Raw genomic sequence first — 10,345 nt, 5'->3', positions numbered from 1 at the left:
ACATCGTGGAGGAGACGACGGCAGAGCAGAGGAAGAGTAGAGGATGCGGTGCTTGTGATCGTGAGAATGAGAATGGGGTAAAATGGTCATTTTACTAGGTCAGGCCCACATGTCAGAACCTTAGATCGGTTAACTTCTAACGGATGATGGATGGAATGGTACAGATGTCAAAACGAAAAAACACGATGTTACAGAGGTGCACCAAACTTTTTAGTGGTATGGACGTCGGGGCCATCTTTTGTAATGGTATACATGTAAAAGCCTAAAAGCCTCTCGGTTTGAAAATTTTAACCTGGGTGGATCTAAAATTTCAAGATCTAATCCTTTTAGTCGCGCCAGAGTCTGTGGAGCGACTATTAGTTGTAGTCGCGCCACATGCACTGGCGCGACTAAAGATTCCACACTGGCGGCGACGGCCAACGTGGGTGCTGAGGTGGCGCCTTAGTCGCGCCACCACCGCTGGACCTACTAAGTCCGTGCCTTGGAACATGTTCAAACCTGAGTTTGAATATAAAGTTAAATCTGTTTTGGACAAACTTTGTCAAAATGGATTCTACATGTTCCAATATTGCAGCCTGCAAAATTTGAGGTCATTCGGATGTCTTTTGATAATTTTTCTAGACCCCCAAAGGCTTCTCAAAAACCAATTTAGTCTCCAACACTAACCGCCACTAGTACTAGTTTGCAACTTGACCGATTAGCAATTTTCAAACCACAGTTTAAGTATAAAGTTAAATCTGTTTTGGTCAAACTTTGACAAAAATGGATTCTGCATGTTCCAATCTTGCAGCCTGCAAAATTTGAGGTCATTCGGAGGTCTTTTGATAATTTTTCCAGACCTCTAAAAGTTTCCCAAAAACCAGTTTTTGTCTCAACACTTAGTTCCAAAAAACCAAGGCACGGACTTAGCAGCGCCTGCGGTGGTGGCGCGACTAAGGCGCCACCTCAGCACCCACGGTGGTCATCGCCGTCAGCGTGGAATCTTTAGTCGCGCCAGTGCATGTGGCACAACTACAACTAATAGTCGTGCCACGAGCGCTGGCGCGACTAAAAGGGTTAGATCTTGAAATTTTAAATCCACCCAGGTTATTATTAAAATATTAAAATAAAAAGGATTAAACCGCTGTTTAGAGGGTGCTGAGACATGTCAAAGAAAGGTTCCTACTGCTTCACGCTGGAGGATAGGATGCTGTTAAACAACACATTAATCTGAAATCTTTCTGGTCGGATTTCATATTCCAGCAATGTTAGGCAGAGTCTTGTTTCGTTTTCTTAGTACTTTGGTATATAGATCTTGTCAATTTTTTGGAGTAAAGTCCCAATAGGAGAAACTATATGGTTCAATTATTGCATAAAATAAGATGATACATAATAATCAATTTGATGATATATGATAAGATAGTTAATCAGAGGACAAGGAAATGATTTTTTATATAAGGAGCAATGTCTTCACAAGATCCAAGGAAGCAAGAAAGGTGATTGGACGGGCGAAGAGAGAAATAATATGATTGGGTGTGTATCTATTATGAAGAAACTAATCATCAGAACTGTAATTTTCTTGGGGTGGTATCTATGTGTATAAAAACTAGTTATAATTTCTTCCATTATTTGGAGTGCCCAAAAAGACAAAGGAACATTTATTAAATTAAGTCGGGAGAAAAAGCAACGGATACCTTGATTAGGCCAGTCTAGTGCATAGTTTTATTGCACTGTTACCAAGATGATAACTAGGTAACTGTGCTAATTGGGTTTTATAAGGATAAAACTTCTCTCACATATGATGAAACTCTCTCTTTTCCAATTCATTAAAGTCGGTGATGTGTCATAGCATTTAGTCTTTATAAAACCCTCCATATAAAACTCCTTTCAGAGTGTTTGGTGGGAAGGGGACCAATTTTAGTCCCTCTCATATTGGATGTTTAGACACTAATTAGAAGTATTAAACATTGTCTAATGGTAAAACTAATTGCATAAATAAGGGCTAATTTGCAATATGAATCTATTAAGCCTAATTAGTCCATGATAAGTCCAGATGATGCTATAGTAAACAAAACTCAGATAATGCTCTAGGAGTTTCCCTTAGAGTCTTTCTATATAAAAAAAACGAGTGCTAGGTCTTCTAATCGAAGAAGGCTTACGTGTCCCATTGCTTCGTAACACATGCCACAAACTCAGATTGTATTGTCTATGATACAATTAAACTTTATTTAGAGCTTTTCGAAGAGATCACAAATAGTTTAATTAGGACAACCTTAGAGAGGTCGTCGGTTTGAAACCATAGGAAGCATGACGGCCGAGGGAGACTTTCATTCACCAAGGACCAAGTGGGGTGGGGAGGGCCGCCAGGAATACGGCAAAGACCTTTTATTGATCGAACATTAATCATTGATCGATACGTTAGATAAAATAATGACAGATGACATTGGAGTAGTTGGGATGGGGAAGGAGGTGTCATGACAAAGACCATAAACTTTGACTTGGCATATTGGTGCTAGCACAATCTTGGAGCATTAAATCGATGTGCGGAGCATTATTTATTGTCCACCTGACAGGTTGTCTGTAGAATAGCCTTCCGAGACCTAAAGGTAAGTCCTCTTGGTCAATTAGAAAACTTCAACAACTGGCCATGCATCTCGGTGTTACCGCAGTCTTGTTGCTTTCGATGAACGGAGCTTCACCGGACTGATTGTCTGTAGCATATGATCTGAAAGGAAAGTGTTTGGCTAATTGAATGGCAGCTATGCCTAAGAGTGTAATTGTAACGACCTGGCACGGGATAACGGCTAAGATTTAATCTACACGTTAAGTAAACCACACCTGCTAAATAACTCTCTTGCGCTTTCGTCCTCGCTTCGCGCAAAAGTTTCGAACCGGAGTTACTAGCTTCCCAGGGACCGGCTATTTAAGCTGGTTCGGCTCCCTCTCTACTTCCAGTTTGGGACTAAGGAGATGAGCCGCGGCGCTACAGTGACAATCCCCCCGTTAGGATTCGGCGTCCCCGTCGAACCAGCTTACCCATACGGGACAAAGGAGCAGGATCTCCTCTCTTGGCCACGTCCCATACGTCTAGTGCTAACGATCTCATGTGCCACGTCCATGGGTTCACTGCCAGCATCCCATGTGTGTGTCCGTCCACACATGCCGGTGGCATCTGTGTCCCCACGCGCACAACATGCTCATGTACGTGCACTTCTGCCCGTACGTGGCGTGAAACCGCGAGAGTATGGCTCTGATACCCCTGTAACGACCCGGCCCGGGATAACGGTTAAGATCTACTCTACACGTTGAGTAAACCACACCTGCTAAATGATTCAGGATGCGTGACAGTGGCAGTCCTATATGAATTTAAAACAGATAAAACTTCTTAATAGAGCCTTTGGACGTGACATAGGAAAAAACACATAATACGAAGAGAGATAAACCCACAAGAAAGTTTTTATGAGGTTGGAGCTCATGTTATATTTTCTCAGATTTTTTTTGTAGAATGAACCATTCTATATAAATTTTGTAGGATTCTAAGGGACAATAGAAAATTTTCAATACATTTCAAATCCCACAAAATTCCCAAGTCAATTATTTTTCCTGACAAGGAATAACATATAGATGGCTCTTGAACATTCAAGTCTCTTCAAGAATGTCAACTCAAATGAGATTTGACACTAAGTATTAGAAAGAGAAATCTGAACTTTCTACTAAGACCCAACTCTGGCTCCTCAGGTGGAGCAGCTTCTCACGAGGAGCAGGGGTCATTTTAGAAATCGTTTAGCAAAACAGCTTCTCAATGGCAATGGTAGTAATGTTAGAGATCTTTGAAGGAAGAGGACCCAGGCTTCTCCATTCTAGTTAGAAACAGTTCCGGCTCCCAAGTGCTCAACGTGTGAATCCGTTTTTCATTAGTAGGGCTTCATGAGAAGCAGTTTTAGAAGCCATGCCGAGACCGTAAACTTTGACTTGGCATCTTCGTGCTAGCACAATCTTGAAGCTTCACTTGGCCGATTGTTCGTAGAATAGCCTTCCAAGACCTAAAGGTAAGTTCTTCTCTTCCTTTTGTTTTGAAGGGAAACTGTGGGGGAGTTCCCCACGGTACTTCAATTTTTATATTAATTAGAAAGAAAAACTTTAACAGTACAACGGGCCATGCATCTTGGTGCTAGCTCAGTGTTGTAGCTTTTAATTAATTGATGAACAGAGTTTTATTTATGGTTCGCCAGACCGATTGTCCGTAGCATAGCCACCCCAGACCTCAAGGAAAGTCCTCTTGATCAATATGAAATCTTGGAAAGCTAGCCATCAACTTGGTGTTTGTTTGATTGCCAAATAGGATTTCGTCTTGGTCAATAAGAAACGTTGACAGCTACATTGATGTGACACTCAGTTTCATCGCCAGCTTCTCTCTGCAAAACTATTTGGCACTATTGGGAAAAGGTGCATCATTTCATGTGAAAACCATCTATTTTCGGTGTGCAAATTTTATTAGGTTTCAAACCGTAATTTCATATTTACCCCCCAAAATGGGTTATTTGGAACACCTACAAGTTACCTACAAAATTTTATGGATTTTGGACATCATTTGCTAAGTTTAATTTGCAAGCAAAGTCTTCCTAAAATCCAATTATTTGAAGGCTATCAGCAACGGTGGCGCGTAAAGGCACGTGAACCTGCAAAAATAGCAGTTTTCGTGCGTTACGACACCTGCAGCGGCGCCCTGAATACAAACCAGTAAAATCCAGACAACATCTCCTCTCCCCTAATTTCCGGTGTGTTTAGCGCTCCTCCAAATCCCTCGCGCGTCCACCTCCCCCTCCCCTTCGCCGTTGCTGCCTCCCTCTCCCCCTCACCCTCGCTATCGTACTTCCGCCCGCCTCCCCTCCCACTCGGCATCGCCACCTCCCTCTCCCCCTCGCGTGTCTGGCCGGAAGACAACGACATCCGCAGCAGATCTTGTGGTAGCGGTGGCTGCAGCAGTGAACCTGGAGAGCCTTGGATTGACATACTCGGCCACCTCAAGACAGGATTTTTCCCGCATACTTCCTGTATGAATCTTGCTTGTGAATTGGCTAGATGTAGCTCATCCAATCTCTTGGCTAGATGTAGCCCCTATATTTGGGTTGTGATATGGACCATTTCGGTGTATGAACCATGTGATGTTGTGAAAACCAAGCATAGTGAAACTACAGAAGCATAATCCATTTGCAAGAAAATAAATAAATCAATGCTACTAAACTTTCTATTTAAGACAATGGACGTTTCTGTTTGAGTTAAAACTACTTCCATTATTCACAACAAATGAACTCACACATTATGCTTCTGTGTTGGAACTGGAAACACAGATTCACAATACTGATCTTCTAATATGGTTCAATTATCTGAAATACTAACACATCTATATATTTGTCTTTGTCTCAATCTTGTTATGTCAAAAAAACATTTCAGGCTAAGAAGAATAATGCACATGTTGCAAACTGCAGTACTAGGATTCTTCAAGACAAGTCATCTCACATTAATTGAGCGGTAGTAGGAGCTCTTTGCATCCATGACTGCCACCACTGTGTCCATCTCATCATCATGGTCATCAAGCAAATCAAAATCCGGCTTATCCTCTGCAATCAAGTACCGAAGCAAGGTACCATTATCGTCCTGAACTGTTTGGTGCAGCCACATCGATGGGCGAGGGAGGTCCATGGTGAACAATATTGACAAGATTGGCAAGATCATCCTCCACTGTCACCACATGCAAGATTGGCCCTGCATGACAAAGAAAAAGCTCAATTCTGAGACCAATTCGCATTTCTTTACGATAAGATGAATTTAGCGATTGAAATTGCTAAAAAGCTGTCCAGTGCAGCTACAGCCCGTGCAAAGAAGGAAGATGCACCTGGCACTCCAGCAGCCGTGGCCGCTGGCGAGGAAGAGGAAGGTCGCGGCTGCTAGCGAGGAAGAGAGAGGGTGCGGCCACTGGTATGGGGGAGGAGCGAGGGTGTGGCCGCTAGGGAGGAAGAGGAGAGGGCGCGGCTGCCGGCATGGCCACCCGGCGTGTGGAGAGGACTACGGCCTGCTGCTGGCTACTGGCTGCTGGCTGCTGAGAGGAGGGGTCTGCTACGTGAGCAGTGGTGATGGCGGCAGCGACGAGGGCCTCATGGAAGGCGTCGAGGCAGGGGGAGGCGACCTGAGGACCAAGTCGTGGAGGCAGGGCGCCGGCGCCGACAGCAGCGCTGGCTGTGGATGGGCACCGGATGGATGGACGATGGAATACAGGTAATGTTGAGTATTACTCTCTCTGTTTCAAAATGTAAGTCATTCTAAATTTTTGAAGAGTCAAATCATTTTAAGTTTGATCAAATTTTTATAATAAAATACTAACATTTATTATACCAAATAAGTACCATTAGATTTTTATTGAATATATTTTTATAATATATATATCTGGTATAATAAATCTTTATAATCTTTTATATAATTTTAGTTAAACTTAAAATACTTTGACTCTCTAAAAAAATAGAATAACTTATATCTTGAAATGGAGAGAGTAGAATATTCTTTCAAGGGTGATTTATTGAGGATACTGTTGTGCACTGTCGCAGGGGCCAACCAGTCAGCCGGCCTATCCCTCTCCCCCCGGAATACTGTAGCATGCGGGCCCAGGGCGTCAGCCTCAGCGGCCGGAGGAGCCGAGGCCGCGCCCGGCAAAGGACGTCGCCGCCGCCGCGGTTTCCCCCTTGGGCTCCGCGTCCCGGCCCCACCCGGAAATCTGGACCCCAACGCGTACCCTCCTCGGTCTTCCAGCTCGCCCGAGCGCATGCGTGAGGGCACGGGGACGTCGCGCTGGCACTCGCTTTCGCCGCGGCGTTGCCTGGACGACCGCCGCCCGCCCTCGTTGACTCCGCCCTCGCCGTTAAAAGCCGAAGCTGAGCCCTTCCCTCTGTTTCGCGCTCACCTCACCTCGTCCCTCTCCCACGCGTGCGCGCGCTCGCTCCTCGCCGAGCCGAGCTGCCGCCGCAAGTCGCCATTGCAAGGAGGAAGCCGAGCTCCGCCCCCTTCCCAAATCATCCCAAATCAGCCCGCCAAAATCATGTCCCTCGCGGTGTAAGCTATCTCAAGAGGTCCTCCACCGATTCAGCTCACAGGCCGGCCACGCGCGCCTCCGTAGGAGGTGCCCGTCAGCGAGCCGCCGTCGTGATGCTCTAGGTGAGCTCCTATTCTGTGTCGCCTTTTTGGCCAATAAACCCCACAAATGGATTCGTCTTGCGATTCTGATGGTGGTTCTCGCGCTTTTTTTTCACGTTCGCAGCTCCTCCATCGGGAACGCAAGAGTTTCCGCCGCGGGCCGCCGTGGTGACCTACGCCGTCGCGACATCCTTAGGTAAACCCCACACAAAACCCTTTTATTTTGGCAAAAGGACTTCACCACGGTGTGTGCCTTACCTTGCTGGACATGTTACCTTTCTTTCGTGTTGACGTTCGCAGCTTGTTCGCCGGGAACGCCGCCTTGGTCGCCGCCACGCCGCGACGTCGCAGTGCACTCGTCGTCATCCGCGCGTTTCGGCCGTTCCAGCGCACCAAATCCTGCGCCATCTGTGTCATCTCGACCGGGTCTACTCCTTGTCCCTTGGAAGTGGTTATAACGAAGGAAACGACGAGGTATTTGATGTGCGCACCGGGTTCCACCGCAAACTGTGCTTCTTTGTGCGTTCCAATGGTGTTCTTCCCATATTTGAGCGTGTATGCGCCAGTTGGTGAATACATGGCATGTATATAGGTGGGATCTGGTATTAGATGATTCTTTTTTTGAATTTTTCCTATTTTCTGTTATTTTTGGTTGGATAAACATGGCTGCAAATTTGTAATCCATCATAAATTGAAGGAATGCCTAAAAATCACGAAACTAATTTTGTTGTACTATAGATGACATGTTCTACCAGAAAATCAACTTTTCTCACTTGCTTGATCAAATTTTATTGTTGTAAAAACAGATCTTTGGGTATCTGTTATTAATGGCAATATCTACGGTTAACAAGCTCATGTGCCATATTGGTGATTTTTTTATATAGATCCAGCATGATTAGTTGTGACTCCATTGAATTTCTTACTATTTTATCTTGTTCCTGTAATTCTTTGTGATTTAAAGACGGAGAACAGTCTTATAAAGTCATAGTAATTATTTTCCTTGCAGGAAAAACACTAAAATTTGACCCAAAAATACTTTATGTCATCTTTAATCTTAAAATGATTTTTGTTGGCTGTAAATCTTGCTGGGAAATGATTTAAAACTTTTCCCAAACTTTGGTAAATAAAAAACTACTTAATCCGTCGCAAAATATAGGTTGTTTTGGGTTTTCTAGATACATTTGTATTTGCTATGTATTTAGGCATAATGTACATCTACATGCACTGCAGTGGTGTCGGTCACTAGACATCATTTGGGTAAGTCATGCGAGTATCTATATGTACTGAGGGTCCGTGGTTTTACTCTATTTCAGGTGATAAGACTACGGGTTTCGCTAATGATTGTGATCGACGGATGTTTTGGAGGGGAGACCACCAGTTGGCATGGTGGTCGACTCTTCTTAATTCGTCTAATTAATTACATGGTGTATTAGGAGGGTACCTTGCTACTTCTACTGAGGTATCAACCTCTGTTGTTGCTATGTTCTGAACCTTGTGCTGGACTTAAAAGACTTCCATTAATGTTAACCTACCTTTGAACTCTGTGTTGGAATAATTTCCATTTCCACTGTGGTGTCCTTTATATGTTGTTGTATGAGATGTTATAGTCTGTCTATACTCGATTTTGCGAGTTTTTTGTATATGTCCATCTTTGGCTGCGATGGTTGATCGGGTACCTTTGTGCGTGCTTGACGGACTATCGGACTTGGATGGTTTAATTTCAAGTGTGTATCATGTCGGACTCGTTGGGAATGACGACTGATGCACTGGAGCCCATTTAAGTTGGCCAGTTCCGTCACAATTTACATGCACTGCCAGAAAATGGCTCATTCGTCCGTGGGCGTTAGTGCCGGGCTCGCTTTCGTCCGGTACTAACGCTCACATTTAGTACCGGGCGCAAGAAATAGTAGCCATGGGAGCTGTTTAGTACTGGCTGGAGCTACCAGCCGGTACTAAACTGCTCCACCGACATCACACGCAACGGCTAAGTGGCCATTTAGCACCGGCACGAGCTACCAGCCGGTACTAAATGGCTCCGAGGACATTTCGTACCGGCTGGTGGCTCCAGCCGGTACTAAAAGTAAAGCTTTAGTACCGGCTGGTGGCTCTAGCCGGTACTAATTCTCTTCTATATATTCTGGTCCCTTCTTCCTCCCCGAGCTCGAGCCAGCATTTGACCGAGAGCTCGGGTTCTTCTTCTCCTTGGCGACCTAGAGTGGAGGTTCTGCCCATTTTTTCAAGTTTTGTGGGGATTTCACTCATCCAAGTGTACCAAAGGTTTACAACTTTATCCTCCTTTGTTTGATGGTCTTTATTCTTTGTTAGAGAAATTTTTAATTATTATAAATAGTAAGAATGAGCACGATTTTTTTGATTTATGCATGGATTTGAGATGTATAGAACCCATTACTTGAATTTGGAGAAGGTGTATTGGATAGTTTCAATGTGGATAATTTATAGGGATTTTTTTCAAATGGCATGGTTAATTAATTTGGTATTTGTTATGCATTTAGTTGCATTATTTTGGCACTGTAATGATGTATTTATTCGGGCTCATATGGAAACCATCGAGAAGTTTAAAAAATGTATGTTTCAGATCATGAATATGTCGTTAACCTTGATCCTGCAGTGAAAATACTGCTATTTGGGGCTAGCATCGATATCCACGATGCGGTGCGGTGCGGTATATAGGAGGACGCCCGTTAGAGAAAGGTCAAGTCCAAAGAGAGACTTGGGGGCAGAGGATAGACTCATTCATTCCTAGTGCAATACACCACACAGTGGATGTATGGTATTACGCTCCGGCGGCCCGAACCACTCTAAATCCGTGTGTTCTTGCGTTCTTACCCCGAAGCTAGATCGTCCTAATAGCTTAGCACTTCCCCGAGTACTCCCCATCGGGGAATAGGCGGGTGCGTTCCGCCACCCGGCTGTGGGTACCCACAAAAACCCACGACAACCACGTTTGAAGTGCTTTTTCATAAATAAATCCAATGCTAAATTGATGCGGCGGCACAAAGAAGAGCGTAAGCAAGATCAGATGCTGAGACACCCTGCGGATGGGTCCCAGTGGAGAAGTGTGGATTGAGAATTTACAGATTTTGATAACGGCCCAAGGAACATAAGGTTCGGTTTAAGTACGGACGGAATGAATCCATTCGGGGAGTGGGGCAGCAGTCAC

The 10,345-nt window shown here is 44.5% G+C and overlaps 1 long non-coding RNA gene across 1 annotated transcript; it reads left to right on the top strand.

The window, feature by feature from the left end:
* Positions 1–6,939: 6,939 nt before the first annotated feature.
* On the top strand, positions 6,940–8,731 carry LOC120713710. The gene is made up of 4 exons (XR_005691247.1): positions 6,940–7,185; positions 7,289–7,360; positions 7,465–7,638; positions 8,478–8,731. It is a non-coding gene; the product is annotated as an uncharacterized LOC120713710 (long non-coding RNA).
* Positions 8,732–10,345: the final 1,614 nt, after the last annotated feature.

Source organism: Panicum virgatum, chromosome 6K, assembly GCF_016808335.1.
Source record: "Panicum virgatum strain AP13 chromosome 6K, P.virgatum_v5, whole genome shotgun sequence".
Lineage (NCBI taxonomy): Eukaryota > Viridiplantae > Streptophyta > Magnoliopsida > Poales > Poaceae > Panicum > Panicum virgatum.
This window is presented reverse-complemented; position numbering and strand designations above follow the sequence as displayed.